Source organism: Palaemon carinicauda, chromosome 34, assembly GCF_036898095.1.
Source record: "Palaemon carinicauda isolate YSFRI2023 chromosome 34, ASM3689809v2, whole genome shotgun sequence".
In the NCBI taxonomy this organism is placed as follows: Eukaryota; Metazoa; Arthropoda; class Malacostraca; order Decapoda; family Palaemonidae; genus Palaemon; species Palaemon carinicauda.
The window spans coordinates 77089357-77110166 of NC_090758.1; the positions used below are offsets into that span (position 1 = coordinate 77089357).

Sequence of the window (20810 nt, forward strand, 5' to 3'; positions counted from 1 at the left end):
AAACACACCCACATACACACACACGTAGTATATATTATATATATATATAAAACCCAGCACTGGAATATATGACTGGATAACTCTCTCTCTCTCTCTCTCTCTCTCTCTCCCTCTCTCTCTCCCCACACACACAAACTACAAACTCATCGCCAAACCTTGTATTATGACTATACCTGTATTCAAATACATACAAACATACGCACAAATACATGGTAACAATAAGAGAGAGAGAGAGGAGAGAGAGAGAGAGAGAGAGAGAGAGAGAGATAAGACCCATACTAGGATCCAATGTAACGGAATATTCTAAAGTTAACGGTATTCTGGTCACCACTCTCTCTCTCTCTCTCTCTCTCTCTCTCTCTCTCTCTCTCGTTGTGCCGGTCGACTTGGTAAAAACTGGGCACTTACGGATTCTGAATAAGAACACTAGCCTTCTCTCTCTCTCTCTCTCTCTCTCTCTCTCTCTCTCTCTCTTTTAGCAGCGGAACCGCCTTATTGAAGGCCGTTCAGTTTTTGCCTCATCATAGGCCAAGAAATAGCTATGATATATATATATATATATATATACTGTATATATATATCTATATATATTAATATATATATATATTATATATTATATATATATATATATATATATTGTGTGTGTGTGTATTGTATGTATGTATGTGATTTTTAAATTGCTAAAAGGGTATATACTGAAAATTATATACACAAAGTTCTCTCTCTCTCTCTCTCATCTCTCTCTCTCTCTCTCTCATCCAATACTAATAAGTTATTAAAACAATTTTTTAAATAAAAAACAACAATCTATAGACCTATGCTAATGTTTATGATTTTGCAAGAAAAGAATATAGCTAAATCAAAATCAATAAATTATCTATGGAGTTTATAGAATATTGGGAGACAGCTTAATGTAGAAATAGGGAAATTTATATACCTCTGTGTAGTCCTTGCAATGTAGCAGAGGCCATTTCATACGTAATGATATAATAAGAAATATAATCTGCAAAGAAAGCATCTAGAAGTAAAATTAACAAATTAAATGGCTCTTTGAATATATTAGGAAAACGCGAAGAAAATTATATACAGAAGGTGAAAACTTTTTATAACATTTCTAATTAAAAATTAATTTACTAAACACATTATAATCACCTGTAAAATTAATTATTCAACAGAGGAATAAGAATTTAAATTCAGTCTCTGAACCCACATATATGTTCTTTTGTAAATAGACTACATTCAATACAACGATTTGCAATGGACAAACCACAGGAGTTTTTTTTTTAAATATATATCAATGTATTTATCAATGCATTTAAATGGAAATGTTTTAATAAAGTATCATATATATATTTTGCACTATTAAAACAATATCAATGTTGAATAAAAGGTCTTAAGGTATTAATTTAAGCCTCATTTGGGAAAGTTAACATATTCATAAACATTTAGTGAAGGAATTAATATTTACTAACAAACTAACACTATAATTTGTCAACTGTATATATTAGATTTATTATTTTATCTTAAATATTTACAGGGGAGTAAAATGGCTCCAAGAATTGGGCCAGATCTCCTACTAAAATAGAAGAAGAAAAAGAAGAATACATTACTGAAATACTACAGAGTAATACCATGCGCTGACTACTGTATCAATGTTTATTAATTCTAGAAAAGTGCAAATTTTAATCTCAAGGTAAGAAGAAAAGATATAATAGGCTGAGATTTTTAAGTTAAGATATATTTAAACTATTTTATTTCATGTATATGTAGGCTTAAGGCACAGGACAACAGTAGAGAATTGATATAATAATTAAAGTATTCTTTGGTATTTGGGAAAATATCTTTAAAATCTGTGTTAGGAATTTCTAAGCTGCCTGGCCCCAGCGAAAAGGTTGATATGACTCCTACCCTAATCTATCCTAGGGTGCTGATTCCTATCCTAACTTACAATCCTTGGGTTAGGAATTCTCGCCCGATAGTATCCTGTTATTATCCGCGGTATCTCTATCCTTGTAAGTTAAGAAGGGTAGGCTATATTAGCAACCATCGCCTGTCCTTCCTTGGTCCTACCCTGGGTGAAAATGGGATTGATCACTGATCTTATATTTATATGGTCCTGTTTTGGTAAAATTATAGTTTACAGACGGGACCAGTTAAGAATGGTAGGCTATATTAGCAACCATCGCCTGTCCTTCCTTGGTCCTTACCCTGGGTGAAGATGGGGTTGATCACTGATCTTATATTTATATGGCCCGTTTTGGTAAAATTATAGTTACGGACTGGACCACAAAGCTTTTTTCTCCGTCCGTAACTATAATGAAACCTCTGTTCCTTTCCTCTGGCTATCGTATGAGACCTTTGGTCTTCTAACCTGACCTAGGGGGCAGGTTCCTCCATAACCTCTGAATTATCTGAGAATTAGTTGTTTTTTCACACATGTCTATTGCCATTTTAGAATTAAGCATTTGCTGGCCCTACTTAAAGAGGCTAAATTTGTGTTCCATGATAAAAAATAAAAAAAAAACCTTGGTAGGCTACCATCAATACCAATGATGAAATAACAAATGGTTTGAAATGTATGTTTTTTGTTTTTGTTTTTGTTTTGTTTCCATTGTTTGTGGTGGCCTAGTGGTAGCGTCCTGCCTGGTGATTGCGAGACTGATGTTCGAGTCCCGCTCAAACTCAATAGTTACTTTGGTCGCTGTAACCTCACCATCCTTGTGAGCTAAGGATGGGGGTTTTGGGAGCCCATAGGTCTATCTGCTGAGTCATCAGCAGCCATTGCCTGACTCTCCTTGGTCCTAGCTTGGGTGGAAAGGGGGCTTGGGCACTGATCATATGCATATATAGTCAGTCTCTAGGACATTGTCCTGCTCGATAGGGTAATGTCACTTCCCTTGCCTTTGCCATTCATGGGCAGCCTTCAAACCTTCAATTCTCAGTGCTAAATTAAAAATGGAGTAATTACTCAAAAATGTCACTATTTGTGATTTTTATATTTTTAAACATCTGACTTACCCGGTAGTTATATATATATAGCTTACATCCCTGACGTCACGGCAGAAATTTCAAAACTCGCGGCAATCGCTGATTGGGTAGCCAGGTGTACCACCAGTGTGCCCTCTACCCAGGTATCTGGAACCATTCCAGTCATTCTTCAGATCTTCCCTGCCGCCGCACCGGCGACATCGTTGGATTTTTCACTCGCTGTAACCTGTATAATTGCAGTTATCTTGGTGACGTACAATTTGGTTTTGGCTTTCGCTCGTTCGGATTTGCTTTTGGATTTTCTTGAACCACTATTGAATTTTGTTATTTTGACCCTTGCTCATTTGATCTCTCTTTAAAATATTCAATTTTCAATATTTAACTTAGCCGGTGATTATATAGCTGCAACTCTGTTGCTCGACAGACAACTCTACGGTAAAAACTCGCCAGCGATCGCTACACAGGTTGCGGGTGTGCCCAACAGCGCCATCTGTCGACCAGATACCCAGTTCTCAATGTAAACAAAGACTCAATGTTCTCTCTGTCGAGGTGTCGACAAGACGTACTTTACTCGCTGTTGCTAAACTGGAGTTTTTCACATCTAATTGGTGAAGTACTATATTCTAGTTTTGAGCTTTCGCTGTGCAGGGTTTCTCTTCACACAAATCCTTGAACTCTTTTTGATAACGGATTCTTTGTTGATGACTTTTTGATAGTTTTTTGGAATTTCCCTTGACCAATTCAAAATGGCTGACCCTTCACAAGTCCCCAAATTTAGGAAGTGCAATGCTAGGGACTGTTCAAGGCGTCTTCCGAAGGCTTCTTTCGACCCTCACACTGTTTGTTCCAATTGTCGGGATAAAACCTGTCAATTGGAAGATCGGTGTGAGGAGTGCGTTGGCCTTTCGGAATTCGATTTTATCGAATTTCAAAAGTATACATGTAGGCTAGAGAGAGATAGAGTTAGGAGAAGTTCTTCTCGTTCTATTGATATATCCTCTCCTCATGCCCCACAACCTATTCCTTCCCCTGTAGTGGTTGCTCCTAACCCCCCTCCTGGCACTCAGGAACCATCGATGGCTGATATGATGCGTGCCATCCAGGCTCTGGGTGAGAGAGTTGAGTCCCTTGCTAGTGACCGTAATCAGCTCATGGCGGATGTGAAGGAGCTTAAGTGCCAAAGTGCAGTGGGAAGTGCTAAAGTGCCGAGTGATAGTGTTGTGGATAGTGTTGCGCTTGAGGGTTCGTCTGTTCGTGCCTGTCGTCCTCCTAGTCCGGGACCTCTTGTAAGCTCCCAAGTCCAGGGGAGAAGCAATGTCGTACGACGCATGGGTTCGAGAGGCTTTAATCAGCGAACAGACGTTCCCTCCGTGGTATCGGGCGTATCTACCCAAGATCGCTCCTACCTAACTAAGACGAGAGGTGTTTCTCGCAAGAAACTTTGGACCAAGGTCTCGCGACCGTTAAAACGTAAGTCGGTCCCTTCAGCACAAGTCCAACGGCCCGGTTGTAGCCACTGGGTCAGTTCGGACTCGCTGCCGTCATCCGAGGACTGCTCACCGCCTAAGAGAGGCAAAGCGGTACCGCTTCAGACAGTAACACCGTCTGTCGCCGCACCTGCTCCTGTAGACCCTAAGTGGTCTCTACTGCAAGACATGCAGTCTAAACTTATGTCTCTGATGCAGGACTTTCGTACGGAGAAGGTTGCTGCCGCACCAGCTAGTGCAGTACCTAGCCTACAACCCTCCACACGATCGATTGTGCGTCCTGTGGACGCTGAGGTAACCTTCTCACGCACACCAGTTGAGAGAGTTCCTCCACCCATGCGTTCCAGTGTGATCTGCCAGCCGCATGTTGACGTTAAGCGACGCACGGAGGTTGCCGTTGACGTTCTGGAGGTTCAACAACCGTCAGAGTTGCTTTGTTTTGACGCTGTGCGTCAACCTCCGCAACCCAGTGTGGTTTCCACTGCGCACCCACATCAGTCCAGACAGTCTGGAGTAGACGCTGTGCATCTCCGCGCTGCCATGGTTGTTGCCAGCTCACAGACTGGGCAGCAGTTCCATGACGTTGCGTCCGGCTCAGTCACGCATGCACCAGTGCGACCGGACTCAGCGAACCAGCCGTTACCCACTCCGTTGCCGTTTCCTCATCAGTTGTCGGATGAGGAACTTTCTGATGATGATGTTGCTGCACACATAGATGAACCACAATCAGATTTGGACGAGCCTAAGTCTACTCAACCCTCTTTGGACTTTAGAAAAGTTTTGGCCATTTTCAAAGAGCTGTTTCCGGACCAGTTTGTTTCTGTGGCTCCTCGTTCTCCGCCTTCAGAGTTTGTGTTAGGCATGCCGTCTACCACTCCTGCCTTTACTAGACTCGTCCTCGCACGCTCGTCCAAGAGAGCTTTGCGGGTGATAGGAGAATGGTTGCAGTCCAAGAAGAGTTTAGGGAAGACAGCCTTTGCGTTTCCCCCTGCTAGACTCTTCTAGATCGAGCGTCTGGTATGCCACGGGAGAAGTTCTCGGCTTGGGACTTCCTGCCTCTGCCCAGGGCGACTTCTCAAGTCTTGTAGACTCTCCCCGCCGCCTTGCCATGAGACGCTCAAAGATATGTTGGTCATCTTCGGACCTGGACCACCTTTTGAAAGGTATCTTTAGGGCCTTCGAAGTTTTTAACTTCTTAGACTGGTGTCTATGAGCCCTAAGCAGAAAGATCTCTCTGACAGAGAAAGAGACTTCCTTGCTCATTATGTCCTGCATGGACAAGGCCGTACGTGATGGGTCTAATGAGCTTGCTGCATCATTTGTGTCCGGAGTCCTTAAAAAGCGTGAAAATCTCTGCTCATTCCTTTCAGCTGGAGTTACACCGTGCCAGAGATCTGAGCTTCTCTTTGCTCCTCTTTCCAAGTGCCTTTTTCCAGAAGCCCTGATTAAGGAAATAGCCGCTTCGTTGGTGCAGAAGGACACTCACGATCTTGTTGCGTCCTCCGCTCGCAAAGCTCCCCCTTTGCCTACCTTGTCAGCTAGACCAAGGATGGACACTCCAGCGTCCCGTTTTATTCCGCCCTTTCGTGGCAGAGCCTCCAGCAGAGGAGGTGCTCGTGCCGAAGGGAAACGAGGAAAGAAGAAAGGATCCAAGTCCTATAAGGGCAGAGTCTGACTGCCCGCATCTTCAGACAGCAGTGGGAGCCAGACTCAAGAACTTCTGGCAGACCTGGGAGAAGAGAGGCGCAGATGCACAATCTGTGAAGTTGCTCAGAGAGGGGTACAAGATCCCTTTAGTACGGAAACCCCCTCTAGCAACGTCTCCCATCGATCTCTCTCCCAGGTACAGAGAGGAAGACAAGAGACGAGCCTTGAAACGGGAAGTGTCTCTTTTACTAGAGAAGGGAGCGGTGGTCAAAGTCTCGGACCTTCAATCTCCGGGATTCTACAACCGCCTCTTCTTGGTGTCAAAGAAGACAGGAGGGTGGAGGCCGGTGCTAGACGTCAGTGCTCTGAATGTCTTTGTCACAAAGCAGACGTTCTCCATGGAGACCACAAAGTCAGTCTTAGCAGCGGTCAGAAGGGAAGACTGGATGGTCTCGTTAGACCTAAGGGACGCCTACTTCCACGTCCCCATCCACCCGGACTCCCAACCTTTTCTGAGATTTGTTTTCGAAAAGGTTGTCTACCAGTTTCAAGCCCTGTGCTTTGGCCTAAGCACAGCTCCTCTTGTGTTTACGAGGCTGATGAGGAATGTAGCCAAATTCCTCCATTTATCGGACATCCGAGCCTCCCTCTATTTGGACGACTGGCTTCTCAGAGCCTCTTCCAGTCGTCGCTGTCTGAAGGATCTAAAGTGGACTCTAGATCTGACCAAGGAATTGGGTCTCCTTGTCAATATGGAAAAGTCACAACTGGTACCATCCCAAACTATTGTGTATTTAGGGATGGAGATTCACAGTCTAGCTTTTCGGGCTTTTCCGTCGGCCCCCAGAATAAGCCAAGCCCAGTTATGCATCCAGAACATGCTGAAGAAGGAACACTGCTCAGTCAGGCAGTGGATGAGTCTGGTAGGGACGCTATCATCCCTGGAACTTTTTGTGTCATTAGGAAGACTACACCTCCGTCCTCTTCAATACCATCTAGCTTTTCACTGGAAAAAGGACAAGACGCTAGAAGCGGTCTCGATCCCCATTTCCGAAAAGATGAAGTCTTGCCTGACTTGGTGGAAGGACAGTATCAACCTAAGAGAGGGTCTTCCCCTGGCTGTTCAGACTCCCAACCACGTTCTCTTCTCGGACGCATCGGACGTAGGCTGGGGCGCGACATTAGACGGTCGGGAATGTTCAGGACTGTGGAACTCGAGTCAAAGGATCATGCATATCAACTGCAAGGAGCTGCTGGCAGTACATCTGGCTTTGAAAAGCTTCAAGTCTCTCCTTCGAGGCAAAGTGGTGGAAGTGAACTCGGACAACACCACTGCCTTGGCGTACATCTCCAAGCAAGGAGGGACCCACTCACTGACGTTGTACGAGATCGCAAGGGACCTGCTCATCTGGTCAAAAGGTCAAAACATATCACTAGTAATGAGGTTCATCCAAGGCAACTTGAATGTCATGGCAGATTGTCTCAGTCGGAAAGGGCAAGTAATTCCAACGGAATGGACCCTCCACAAGGATGTATGCAAGAGACTTTGGGCCACTTGGGGCCAACCAACCATAGATCTCTTTGCAACCTCGATGACCAAGAGTCTCCCAATATATTGCTCACCAGTCCCGGACCAAGCAGCAATACATATAGATGCCTTTCTCCTAGATTGGTCGCATCTAGATCTATACGCATTCCCACCGTTCAAGATTGTCAACAAGGTACTGCAGAAGTTCGCCTCTCACGAAGGGACAAGGTTGACGCTAGTTGCTCCCCTCTGGCCCACGAGAGAATGGTTCACCGAGGTACTTCGATGGCTAGTAGACGTTCCCAGAAGTCTTCCTCTAAGGGTGGACCTTCTACGTCAGCCACACGTAAAGAAGGTACACCAAAGCCTCCACGCTCTTCGTCTGACTGCCTTCAGACTATCGAAAGACTCTCGAGAGCTAGAGGCTTTTCGAAGGAGGCAGCCAGTGCGATTGCTAGAGCAAGGAGAGCATCCACCCTTAGAGTCTACCAATCGAAGTGGGAAGTCTTCCGAAACTGGTGCAAGTCAGTATCTGTATCCTCGACCAGTACCTCTGTAGCTCAAATAGCTGACTTTCTCTTATACCTGAGAAAAGGACGATCCCTTTCAGCTCCCACTATCAAGGGCTACAGAAGCATGTTGGCATCGGTCTTCCGGCATAGAGGCTTAGATCTTTCCAACAATAAAGATCTTCAGGACCTCCTTAAGTCTTTTGAGACCACGAAGGAGCGTCGTTTGGTTACACCTGGTTGGAATTTAGACGTGGTACTAAGATTCCTCATGTCAGACAGGTTTGAGCCGCTACAATCGGCCTCCCTGAAAGATCTCACTTTAAAGACACTTTTCCTGGTATGCTTAGCCACAGCTAAAAGAGTCAGTGAGATTCATGCCTTCAGCAAGAACATCGGATTTTCGTCAGAAAAAGCTACATGTTCGCTACAACTTGGTTTTCTAGCCAAAAATGAGCTGCCTTCTCGACCTTGGCCGAAATCGTTCGATATTCCCAGCTTATCGAATATGGTAGACAATGAACTAGAAAGAGTCTTATGCCCTGTGAGAGCTCTTAAGTTCTATTTAAAGCGAACTAAACCTTTACGAGGCCAATCTGAAGCTTTATGGTGTTCAGTTAAGAAACCATCTTTGCCTATGTCAAAGAATGCTTTATCCTTCTTTATCAGACTGTTAATACGAGAAGCTCATTCACATCTGAGTGAGGAAGACCAAGCATTGCATAAGGTGAGGACACTCGAAGTTAGAGCTGTCGCAACTTCCGTGGCCTTTAAGCAAAATAGATCTCTGCGAAGTATAATGGACGCAACCTATTGGAGAAGCAAGTCAGTGTTTGCGTCTTTTTATCTAAAGGATGTCCAGTCTCTTTACGAGGACTGCTACACACTGGGACCATTCGTAGCAGCGAGTGCAGTAGTGGGTGAGGGCTCAACCACTACAATTCCCTAATTCCATACCCTTTTAATCTTTCTCTTGAAATGTTTTTATTGTTGTTTTTTGGGTTGTCCGGAAGGCTAAGAAGCCTTTCTCATCCTGGTTGATTTGGCGGGTGGTCAAAGTCATTTCTTGAGAGCGCCTAGATTAGGGGTTTTGATGAGGTCCTGTTGTATGGGTTGCAACCCTTGATACTTCAGATCCTAGGGGTCGATCAGCATCCTAAGAGGATCGCGAGGCTCCGTAAGGAAGACGTACTTAAAAGGCAGAGTAATTGTTCAAGTCGACTTCCTTACCAGGTACCTATTTATTTTGTTTTTGTTATTTTGATAACTTCTAAAATGAAATAAAAAACTCTTAGCTCATAAAAGTGTAAACATATATTACTGGTCTCTACCCACCATCCTGGGTGTGAATCAGCTATATAATCACCGGCTAAGTTAAATATTGAAAAATGTTATTTTTCAATATTAAACTTACCCGATAATCATGTAGCTGTCAACTCCGTTGCCCGACAGAATTCTACGGAGGGATACGCCAGCTATCACAATACTAGAAGGGGGTGTACTCACCAGCGCCACCTGTGGCCAGGTACTACAGTACTTCTCGTTGACACCTCCTCAATTTTTCCTCTGTCGTGCTTCCGGCAAGACGTTCTGGGATACGCTTATGATCTTGGAGTATTTTCACGGCTTTTGGTGAAGTATTTCTCTCAGATTTCGGCTGTCGCTTTACTGGAAAACTTCTATATTAGCTTAGATAGCTATTATTTAGTCCTGATTAACGGTTAACGATCTTTTTGCTTGATTTGGAATCCCCACTTGGCTAACTCTTTTGATTCAAGATGTCTGACATTTCACAAGCCCCACCCCATAGACGATGTAGGTCTTGTAATAGGCGTATTCCGAAGGCCTCGGTAGATCCTCACACCGCTCGTCCTCCCAGTCCGGGACCTCTTGCAAGCTCCCAAGCCCAGGGGAGAAGCAATGTCGAAGGGCAAAAGGGTTCGGCAGGCCTTGATCGGCGCACAGAAGTATCCTCGGTGGTTGCGGGCGTGTCTTCCAGAGACCGTCACTCCCACCTGCAGACGATTGAGCCCGTCTTTTACTCGTCTGCTGAAGAATTGTCAGGGAAGAAACGTTGGACTCAGGTCTCAAGACCACTCAAACGCAGAGTCCAGACCTCAAGAGCTCAACCTGGCTGCAGTCATTGGATCAGCTCTGACTCGCCGCAGTCATCAGTTGAATGCACTCCTCCTAAGAGGAGTAAGGTGCTGCTGCAACAGATCTCTGCTGTTAAGGCTTTACCTCAGCAGACCTTAGTGTCTGCCGACCCCAAGTTGACTCTACTGCAGTCCATGCAGTCACAACTTGCGGTCTTGATGCGTGAGTGTCAGGCTGAGAAGGTTACACCTCCTCCTGCGATCGCTCCGCCTAACCGCAGTACTGCCTGCCAGGCGTACGATGTTGAGGCTCCTCAGGATACCTTACCACGTTCTGAGTTGACTGTTTCCAGTGGTGTGCAGCTCCCTCCGCCTTCCTTAATGCAACCTCAGCAATGGGAACAGGAAGCTTATACCTTACTTCCTCCGCTTCCACTTGCAGTTCCACCAGTGAGGCAACACTCTCTTGAGGTACAACAACCTCTCCCATCCATGAGTCAGGCTCCTCAGCTCTCGCTGCAGCGACCTCAACCCTCCTCAAGGCAAGCACCTCAACACCTTAGCCTTGCGCCTCAGGAACCTCAACTCGCGAGACAATTACTGCGTTCTGCGCAGCCACTACCTCATCGCTCACAGCTCACACCTCAGGAACCTCAACTCGTTCCTCAGGAACCTGCTACTGCGCATCCACCAACCACACAGCAAGCGCAACTCTTGAGTTCAGACACTCATGCCAGGAGTCAGCCTCCTCCACCCATGCGCCTACCTTCTGCTACTTCTTTTGATCAGCCTTTGCAGCCTGAGCCTCAGGTGTTCCCTCAACAGAGACTTGAGGAGGAAGCCACAAGTATTTTTGTTCCAGCTCGTGCTGATTCTGCTGTTCAGCATACCTTACCTATCTCTTCGCTACACTCTGGTGATGAGGTTTCTGATGATGAGGCTGCACACCTGGATCCCTCATCAGACGTGGATGAATCCAAGTCTTCTCCGCCTCCTATTGACTTTCGTAAGGTCTTGGCTCTTTTTAGAGAGGTATACCCAGACCACTTTGTCTCTGCTATCCCCCGCTCTCCGCCATCTGAGTTTTCGCTGGGCATGCAGCCAGCTAAGTCTACGTATACTAAGCTAGTCTTAGCAAGGTCCTCTAAGAGAGCGTTAAGGATTTTAGGGGAGTGGTTGCAGTCTAAGCAACAACTTGGAAAGACTTCTTTTATGTTTCCTCCGACTAAGCTCACTTCTAAAGCGGGCGTTTGGTATGCCACAGGAGAGGAACCAGGCTTGGGAGTACCTGCCTCTGCCCAGGCTGACTTCTCAAGTCTGGTAGACTCTCCTCGTAGAACAGCAATGAGGCGCTCTAAGGTTTGCTGGACCTTCTCAGACCTTGATCACTTCCTGAAGGGTGTTTTTAGAGCATTTGAGATGTTCAATTTCCTAGACTGGTGCCTGGGGGCCCTTAGCAAGAAGACCTCCCCTGCGGACAAGGACTCTGCCATGCTCTTAATGTCCTGCATGGATAAGGCCATTAGGGATGGATCTGGCGAGCTTGCATCGATGTTTGTGTCAGGGGTTCTTAAGAAAAGGGAGCAGCTTTGTACCTTCCTTTCCTCCAGCATCACACCTTGTCAAAGGTCTCAACTCCTTTTCGCTCCGCTCTCGAAGTTCCTTTTTCCCGAAGAGCTTGTTAAGGACTTGTCTGCGGCCCTGATACAAAAGGACACCCATGATCTTGTGGCCTCATCGGCTCGTAAGACTAAGGTTGCTACCTCAGTCCCCAGGACTTATCGCACCCCAGTGGCTGATACTCCTGCTACGAGGTTTATTCCGCCCTTTCGTGGTAGAGCCCCCAGCCGAGGAAGCTCCCGTCCAGACTCTTCCAGGAGCAAGTCTAGGAAAGGTTCCAAGGCTTCTAAAGCTAAAAACTGACTCTCCTCATCTCCAGACAGCAGTAGGAGCCAGACTCAAGATCTTCTGGCAAGCCTGGGAAAAGAGAGGTGCAGACGCCCAGTCTGTCAGTTGGCTGAGGGAGGGTTACAGGATACCATTCTGCCGCAAACCCCCTCTGACCACATCTCCCATCAACCTCTCTCCCAACTACAAAGAAAAGGACAAGAGGCTAGCGTTGCACCAGGAGGTGTCGCTCCTTTTACAGAAGAAGGCAGTGGTTATAGTCCGGGACCATCAATCCCCGGGCTTCTACAACCATCTCTTTCTGGTGGCCAAGAAGACAGGAGGTTGGAGACCGGTGCTGGACGTCAGCGCGCTCAATGCTTATGTCACCAAGCAGACGTTCACGATGGAGACGACGAAGTCGGTCCTAGCAGTGGTCAGGCAGGGGGACTGGATGGTCTCGTTGGACCTGAAAGATGCCTACTTTCACGTTCCTATTCATCCAGACTCCCAACCTTTCCTGAGATTCGTTTTTGGAAAGGTTGTCTAACAATTCCAAGCCCTGTGTTTTGGCCTAAGCACAGCTTCTATGGTGTTTACGCATCTGATGAGGAATATAGCAAAATTCCTCCACTTATCGGACATCAGAGCCTCCCTTTACTTAGACGACTGGCTGTTGAGAGCCTCCACGAGTCGTCGCTGTCTGGAGAGTCTCAACTGGACTTTGGACTTAATCAAAGAACTGGGTCTGTTAGTCAACCTAGAAGAGTCTCAGCTCATTCCCTCCCAATCCATTGTGTACCTGGGAATGGAGATTCGGAGTCAGGATTTTCGGGCTTTTCCATCGGCCCCAAGGATAAGCCAAGCCCTAGATTGCATCATGAGCATGCTGAAGAGGAGCAGTTGCTCGGTGAGGCAGTGGATGAGTCTCACAGGGACCCTTTCATCTCTGGCCCTGTTCGTCGAGCTAGGGAGACTCCACCTCCGCCCTCTTCAATTCCATCTTGCAGCTCATTGGGACAAGGGTTTGACTCTCGAAGCAGTCTCTATCCCAGTCACCAAAGAGATGAAGACCACTCTCTTGTGGTGGAAGACCAATCTCCTTCTCAGGGAGGGCCTATCGTTGGCTATTCAGACCCCCAATCTTCATCTCTTCTCGGATGCATCGGACTCGGGCTGGGGCACGACCTTGAACGGACAGGAGTGCTCGGGAACGTGGAACGAGGAACAGGGAACGCTCCACATCAACTGCAAGGAGCTACTAGCAGTTCATTTAGCCCTGTTGAACTTCAAGTCCCTCCTGCTAGGCAAGGTGGTGGAGGTGAACTCCGACAACACCACAGCCTTGGCTTACATCTCCAAGCAAGGAGGGACCCATTCGAGGAGCCTATACGAGATCGCAAGGGACCTCCTCATTTGGTCAAGAAGTCAAAACCTCACTTTAGTCACGAGGTTCATTCAGGGCAACATGAACGTCTCAGCAGATCGCCTAAGCAGAAGGGATCAGGTCATTCCCACGGAATGGACCCTCCACAAGAGCGTGTGCAACAGACTTTGGACCTTGTGGGGTCAGCCTACCATAGATCTGTTTGCCACCTCCATGACCAAGAGACTTCCGTTGTACTGTTCCCCAGTTCCAGACCCAGCAGCAGTTCATGTGGATGCTTTCCTGCTGAACTGGTCCCATCTCGACCTTTACGCATTTCCACCGTTCAAGATAATAAACAAAGTCCTTCAGAAGTTCATCTCGCACGAAGGGACACGGCTGACGCTGGTTGCTCCCCTTTGGCCTGCAAGAGAATAGTTCACAGAGGTACTTCAATGGCTGGTCGACGTCCCCAGGACTCTCCCTCTAAGAGTGGACCTTCTACGTCAACCTCACGTAGACAGGTTGCACCCAAACCTCCACGCTCTTCGGCTGACTGCCTTCAGAATGTCGAAAGATTCGCTAGAGCTAGAGGCTTTTCGAAGGAGGCAGCCAGTGCGATTGCCAGAGCAAGGAGGGTTTCCACTCGTAGAGTCTACCAATCTAAGTGGGAAGTCTTCCGGAGCTGGTGTAGAGCCAATGCAGTATCCTCTACCAATACCTCTGTGACCCAAATAGCTGACTTCCTATTACATCTTAGGAATGAGAGATCCCTTTCAGCCCCTACTATTAAAGGGTACAGGAGTATGTTGGCTTCAGTTCTCCGCCACAGAGGTTTGGACCTTTCTTCCAACAAGGACCTTCAAGACATCCTTAAGTCTTTTGAGACTTCTAAAGAGCGTCGTCTACCCACTCCAGGCTGGAATCTAGACGTAGTCTTAAGGTTCCTTATGTCACCTAGGTTCGAACCTCTCCAGTCAGCTTCCTTCAAGGACCTTACCCTCAAGACTCTTTTTCTTGTCTGCCTTGCAACAGCTAAAAGAGTCAGTGAGGTTCATGCCTTCAGCAAGAACATTGGTTTCACGACCGAATCTGCAACATGTTCTTTACAGCTCGGATTCTTAGCTAAGAATGAACTTCCTTCGCGTCCTTGGCCTAGATCGTTTGAAATACCTAGCCTCTCCAACATGGTAGGTAACGAGCTAGAAAGAGTTCTTTGCCCTGTCAGAGCTCTCAAATATTATCTTAATAGGTCAAAACCTATTCGAGGACAGTCAGAAGCCTTATGGTGTGCCATCAAGAAACCTTCGAGGCCCATGTCCAAGAACGGGGTTTCGTATTATATAAGGCTTCTGATTAGAGAAGCCCATTCTCACTTAAAGGAGGAAGACCTTGCTTTGCTGAAGGTAAGGACCCACGAAGTAAGAGCCGTAGCTACTTCGATGGCCTTTAATAAAAACCGTTCTCTGCAGAGCATAATGGATGCAACCTATTGGAGGAGCAAGTCAGTGTTTGCATCATTTTATCTTAAAGATGTCCAGTCTCTTTACGAGAACTGCTACACCCTGGGACCATTCGTAGCAGCGAGTGCAGTAGTAGGTGAGGGCTCAGCCACTACATTCCCTTAATCCCATAACCTTTTTTAACCTTTCTCTTGAATACTTTTATTGTTGTTTTTATGGTTGTTACGGTAGGCTAAGAAGCCTTCCGCATCCTTTTGATTTGGCGGGTGGTCAATTCATTCTTGAGAAGCGCCTGGGTTAGAGGTTGTGTAGAGGTCCTTTAGTAGGGGTTGCAGCCCTATATACTTTAGCACCTTTGAGTTGATTCAGCCTCCAAGAGGAACGCTGCGCTCAGTAAGGAAGACGAACTTAAAAAAGAGGCAGAGTAACGGTTCAAGTCGACTTCCTTACCAGGTACTTATTATTTCATTATTTGAGATAACTGTTATATGAAATATGGGATACTTAGCTATCCTTTAATCTTGTACACTGGTTTTCACCCACCCCCCTGGGTGTGAATCAGCTACATGATTATCGGGTAAGTTTAATATTGAAAAATGTTATTTTTATTAGTACTGTAAAATAAATTTTTGAATATACTTACCCGATAATCATGATTTAATTGACCCTCCCTTCCTCCCCGTAGAGAACCAGTGGACCGAGGAAAAATTGAGGAGGTGTCAACAAGAAGTACTGTAGTACCTGGCCACAGGTGGCGCTGGTGAGTACACCCCCTTCTAGTATTGTGATAGCTGGCGTATCCCTCCGTAGAATTCTGTCGGGCAACGGAGTTGACAGCTACATGATTATCGGGTAAGTATATTCAAAAATTTATTTTACTAATAAAAATAACATTTTGATTATAAAATAAATTTTTGAATATACTTACCCAGTGATTATAAATTAAATGACCCTCCCTTCCTCCCCAATAGAGACGCAGTGGGACGAGGAGAAAATTGAGTCTTTGTTTACATTGAGAACTGGGTATCTGGTCGACAGATGGCGCTGTTGGGCACACCCGCAACCTGTGTAGCGATCGCTGGCGAGTTTTTACCGCAGAGTTGTCTGTCGAGCAACAGAGTTGCAGCTATATAATCACCGGGTAAGTATATTCAAAAATTTATTTTATAATCAAAATAACATAATGTCTGTCTCTTCTTCTTATAGAAGGTGTGTGAGAGTTTGTAAGACCCGGCTTGCTAAAGCCTCTGTTGAGTAAAATGTAGAGGTGAAGTTTGTGAGTTGGTTGATCGTTGCGATGAATGTGTTATTTTGTCTGAGAGCGAGTGGTTAGAATTTGACCGCTACACTCGTAAACTTGAGAGAGATAGGAGTAGACGGATTTTATCTCGTTTTTCTAGAGATTATTCCCCTTCCCGTGTCAACGAACCTAATCCTTCCCCTGTAGTGGTAGTTCCAGATCCCACTACTATTACGTCTGATGAACCAACTCTAAAGGACATGATGGTGGCCATTCAAGCCCTGGGCGTGAGAGTTGAATCACTCGCAGCGGAAAGAACCCAATTAATGTCCGATGTTAAACAATTAAAAAGTGCTAGTGTCAGTGCTAAAAGTGCAGTGAATTTAATCAGTGCAGTGGAGGGTGCGTCTGCTTGGACCTGTCGTTCTCCTAGCCTTAGACCTCTTCCAAGCTCCCCAACTCCTGGGAGAAGGAATGTCGAACGGCGGAAGGAAATGAGAGGCGTTAGCGCCCGATCAGACGTCCCCTCGAGCATACCTGTTGGCGCTTCACAGGACGCTCGCCCTCGCCATGGGAAAGGTGAGGTGAAAGTGTTTTCATCATCTTTGGATGACGCAGCGCCCAGACCTCAGAAGAGGAAGATTGACTCTGTCGATCAGCGTCGTATCATGACGCCTCAAGCTCTTGGTTGCAGTCATTGGAGCAGTCCAGAGCGTTTTCCTTCTTCCTAAGAAGGCTCTCCTGCCAAGCGCCCTTTTTCATCAGTAGGAGATAGAAGGATGTCGGAAGCTGTCAACCGTCTAGCCCAACCGGTTGCAGGACAGTTTTCTGAGACTGGCATGACCTCGGTACATGCTCCTCCTCCTCCTTCAGATTGGTTTTCGTCCTCTGGACGCTCTGCGCGTTCCTTGAGCGACGTAGAAAGCGAGCTTGTGGTAGAAGCAACGTCTCCTGTTTTACCACAACAAGTTGACCCTAATTTTAGTATGCTGCAAGATATGCAGCAAAAACTCTCTTCTCTCATGCAAGTCTATCAGCCTGCAGACAACAAGAGAGTGGCTCGCCAAGACCCTGAGCGTCAGGAAGCTTCATACCTTGACGCCAAGCGTCAGAAGGCTAAAAGTCGAGAGGTCCTTGACATCGGGCAGCTTTCCAAGCGTCTAGAGCCTGGTAGTCATGACGCCGAGCGTCAAGCAGTTAGACGTGACGCTAAGCGTCGAGTAACTGGTCTGCATGACGCCGAGCAGCGTAATGAGGATCCTCCTGCTAAGCGTCGAGAGACTGATCCACATGACGCCGAGCGTCAAGCAGCCAGACGTGACGCCGAGCGTCAAGCAGTTAGACGTGACACCGAGCGTCAAGCAGTTAGACGTGATGCCGAGCGTAAGAGCCTTGGACGTCGTGACGACGCCAGTCGAGCCGAGCGTCGAGATCGCGGACGCCTTAGTTCCGATTGTAATGATCGCGAGCGTCTTAGTTCCGAGCGTCAAGCGTTGGGACAACGTGACGCCAGGCGTGATGATCTTTGACCCATTGACGCCGCCAGAAGTCAGGACCTTAAGGAGTTGACTCCTAGAAAACAAGACGTCTCTACCTCGGTTAGGGCCTTGTCGGAGGAAGGGATCGACGATCACCTTTCCCCTACTGATCTTTTAGAGGAATTCTCAGGAGAAGATCCTAAGACCCTTCATCCTTCGGTTGACCTAAAGAAACTCATGAGAGTTTTTACCGAAGAGTTTCCGGATTATTTTGTGCCTGCTGCTCCTCGTTCACTGCCTTCAGAATTTACGCTAGGGAAGGCATCGAAGGAGTCTCAGTTTACAAAGATGGCACTGTCTCGATCATCAAAGAGAGCTTTGAGGATGATGGGAGACTGGATGCAATCCAAGAAGGACCAGGGAAAGACTATTTTCTCTTTTCCCCCGGCTAGATTGGCCTCCAGATCTAGTGTTTGGTACGAGACGGTAGAAGTTCTCGACTTGGGAGTTCCTGCCTCTGCCCGAGAAGACTTTTCGAGTCTGGTAGACGCTCCTCGTCAGACGGACGTGAGAAGGACCAAAATACTCTGGTCAACGTCAGAACTTGATCATCTTCTCAAAGGTGTCTTCAGAGCTTTCGAGGTATTCAATTTCCTTGACTGGACTCTGGGAGCCTTGGGGAAAAAGGTTTCTGCCTTAAAGGATGTGGACACTGATAGCCTCATCCACATTATGTCGTGCATGGATAAAGCCTTAAGGGACGGATCCAATGAGTTGGCAGCCCTTTTCTCGGCGGGGGTTCTTAAGAAAAGAGGCCAAATGTGTTCTTGTCTGTCCATTGGGGTTACACCCTTTCAGAAGTCAGAATTGCTGTACGCACCTCTTTCTTCCTCTCCTTTTCCTCAAGAGTTGTTGAGAGAGGTTTCTTCCGCTTTAACCCAAAAGGCCACAAAGGATTTGGTGTCAAAGACAGCGAGGAAGGTACTACCTACTGCCTTCACTAGCCGCAAGGCGAAGTAAGAAGCTCCGTTCCCTCAGTATTCGCAGCCCTTTTGAGGGAAAACTTTCAGTAGGGGTAGTTCCAGACCCGAGGGAAAGAGAGCAAGGAGAAGAGAGGATCCAGACCAGGGCGGAGCAGAGTCTGACTGCATTGGCCTTCAGTCAGCAGTTGGAGCCAGACTAAACAACTTCTGGCAAGCTTGGGAGAAGAGAGGAGTAGACCTTTGGTCCGTACAATTACTGAAGGAGGGATACAAAATCCCTTTTGTAGGGAAACCTCCTTCAGTAGTAGCTCCGATAGATCTCTCTGCCAGATACAGAGAGGAGTCAAAGAGGCAGGCTATGCAATTTCAAATGTCTCTCGTTGGAAAAGGAGGCAATAGAGAGGGTGCGAGACTTGCGGTCACCAGGTTTCTACAACCGCTTATTCCTGGTTCCCAAGAACTCGGGGGGATGGAGACCAGTCCTGGACGTAAGTGCTCTCAACGCCTTCGTTCAGAAGACAAAGTTCTCCATGGAGACATCGAAGTCATTCCTAGCCGCTGTAAGAAAGGACGACAGGATGGTCTCTTTAGACCTCCAGGATGCTTACTTCCACATCCCCATTCATCCGAGCTTCAAGCATTACCTGAGGTTCGTTTACAAGGAGGAAGTTTTCCAGTTTCAGGCCCTTTGTTTCTGCCTCAGCACCGCCCCTCAAATATTTACGAAGCTGATGTTAAATGTAGCAAGCATACTGCATTCAAGAGTTATCAGAGCCTCCCTGTATCTGGACAACTGGCTACTCAGAGCTCATTCCTACAATCGCTGCCTGTATGATCTACAGATGACATTGGGGTTATCGGAAGAACTCGGTCTTCTTATAAACAGAGACAATTCTCAACTGACACCATCCCAAAAGATCCTTTATTTGGGGATGGAGATTCAGAGTCAAGTTTTTCGGGCTTTTCCGTCAGCCTCAAGGACGGAGCAAGCCCTCTTGAAACTTCATTCCTTTCTAAAGAAACAGAAGTGTTCTGTTAGAGAGTGGATGAGTCTGCTAGGAACCCTCTCCTCATTGGAGCAGTTTGTCTCCCTGGGAAGGCTCAATCTTCGCCCTCTTCAGTTCCACCTCAATCGTCATTGAGACAAGGAAAAGGATCTAGAGACAAAATGCATCCCCATTACGGAATCCGTAAAAAGTTGCCTTCAGTGGTGGAATGATCCAGGCAAACTTCAAGAAGGTCTCTCCGTGGAACAGAGGAACCCAGACCTTGTGTTGTGTTCCGACGCCTCGGACTCGGGGTTGGGAGCAACACTGAGCAAGTTGGAGGTCTCGGGTCTGTGGACAAAAGATCAGGAGAGCCTCCACATCAACCAGAAGGAGCTGTTGGAAGTCCTGTTGGCCCTCAAGGGCTTCGAAGGGTCAGTTTTGAACAGAGTGGTGCAGCTCAATGCCAACAACACTACAGCATTGGCCTACATAGCCACACAAGGCGGAACCCACTCGAGGTCCCTTTACGAGACTGCGAAGGTTCTTCTCTACTGGGCAAAAGAGAAGAATGTAACTCTTGTAACAAGGTTCATTCAGGGGGAAAAGAACGTGATGGCAGACAGTCTCAGCAGGAGAGGTCAAGTTCTGTCCACAGAATGGACACTTCATCAAGAGGTCTGCAAGAACCTGTGGTGAATTTAGGGTCGTCCATGTATAGAGCTATTCGCAACCTCGAAGACGAAGAGGTTAGAGACATACTGCTCCCCAGTGCCAGATCTCGAAGCAGTCCACATAGACGCTTTCCCTTTAGACTGGTCCCACCTGGACATGTACGCATTCCCTCCATTCAAGATTCTGCACAAAGTGATGCAAAAATTTGTGTCACGAGGGAACCAGATTGACTCTAGTGGCCACCTTTTGGCCCTCAAGAGAGTGGTTCACAGAGGTACTAGAATGGATGGTGGACACCCCGAGAAGCCTTCCATTAAGAGTAGATCTACTCAAACAACCCCACTTGGAAAGGTACCGTCAGAACCTCCAAGCTCTACATCTAACTGCCTTCAGACTATTGAAAAACTCAAGAGGTAGAGGTTTTTTGAAGGAGGCAGCTAGGGCTATTGCAAGAGCAAGGAGGACTTCTACCATCAA

The 20810-nt window shown here is 46.8% G+C and overlaps 1 long non-coding RNA gene across 1 annotated transcript in view; it reads left to right on the forward strand.

The window, feature by feature from the left end:
- Nucleotides 1–1627: 1627 nt before the first annotated feature.
- The window catches only part of LOC137626486 (uncharacterized), a 32937-nt gene continuing 13754 nt past the window's right edge, over nt 1628–20810 (forward strand). Inside the window, exon 1 of the long non-coding RNA XR_011041040.1 lies at nt 1628–1693. This is a non-coding gene — a long non-coding RNA (uncharacterized lncRNA). The remainder of the gene's footprint in view (nt 1694–20810) is intronic.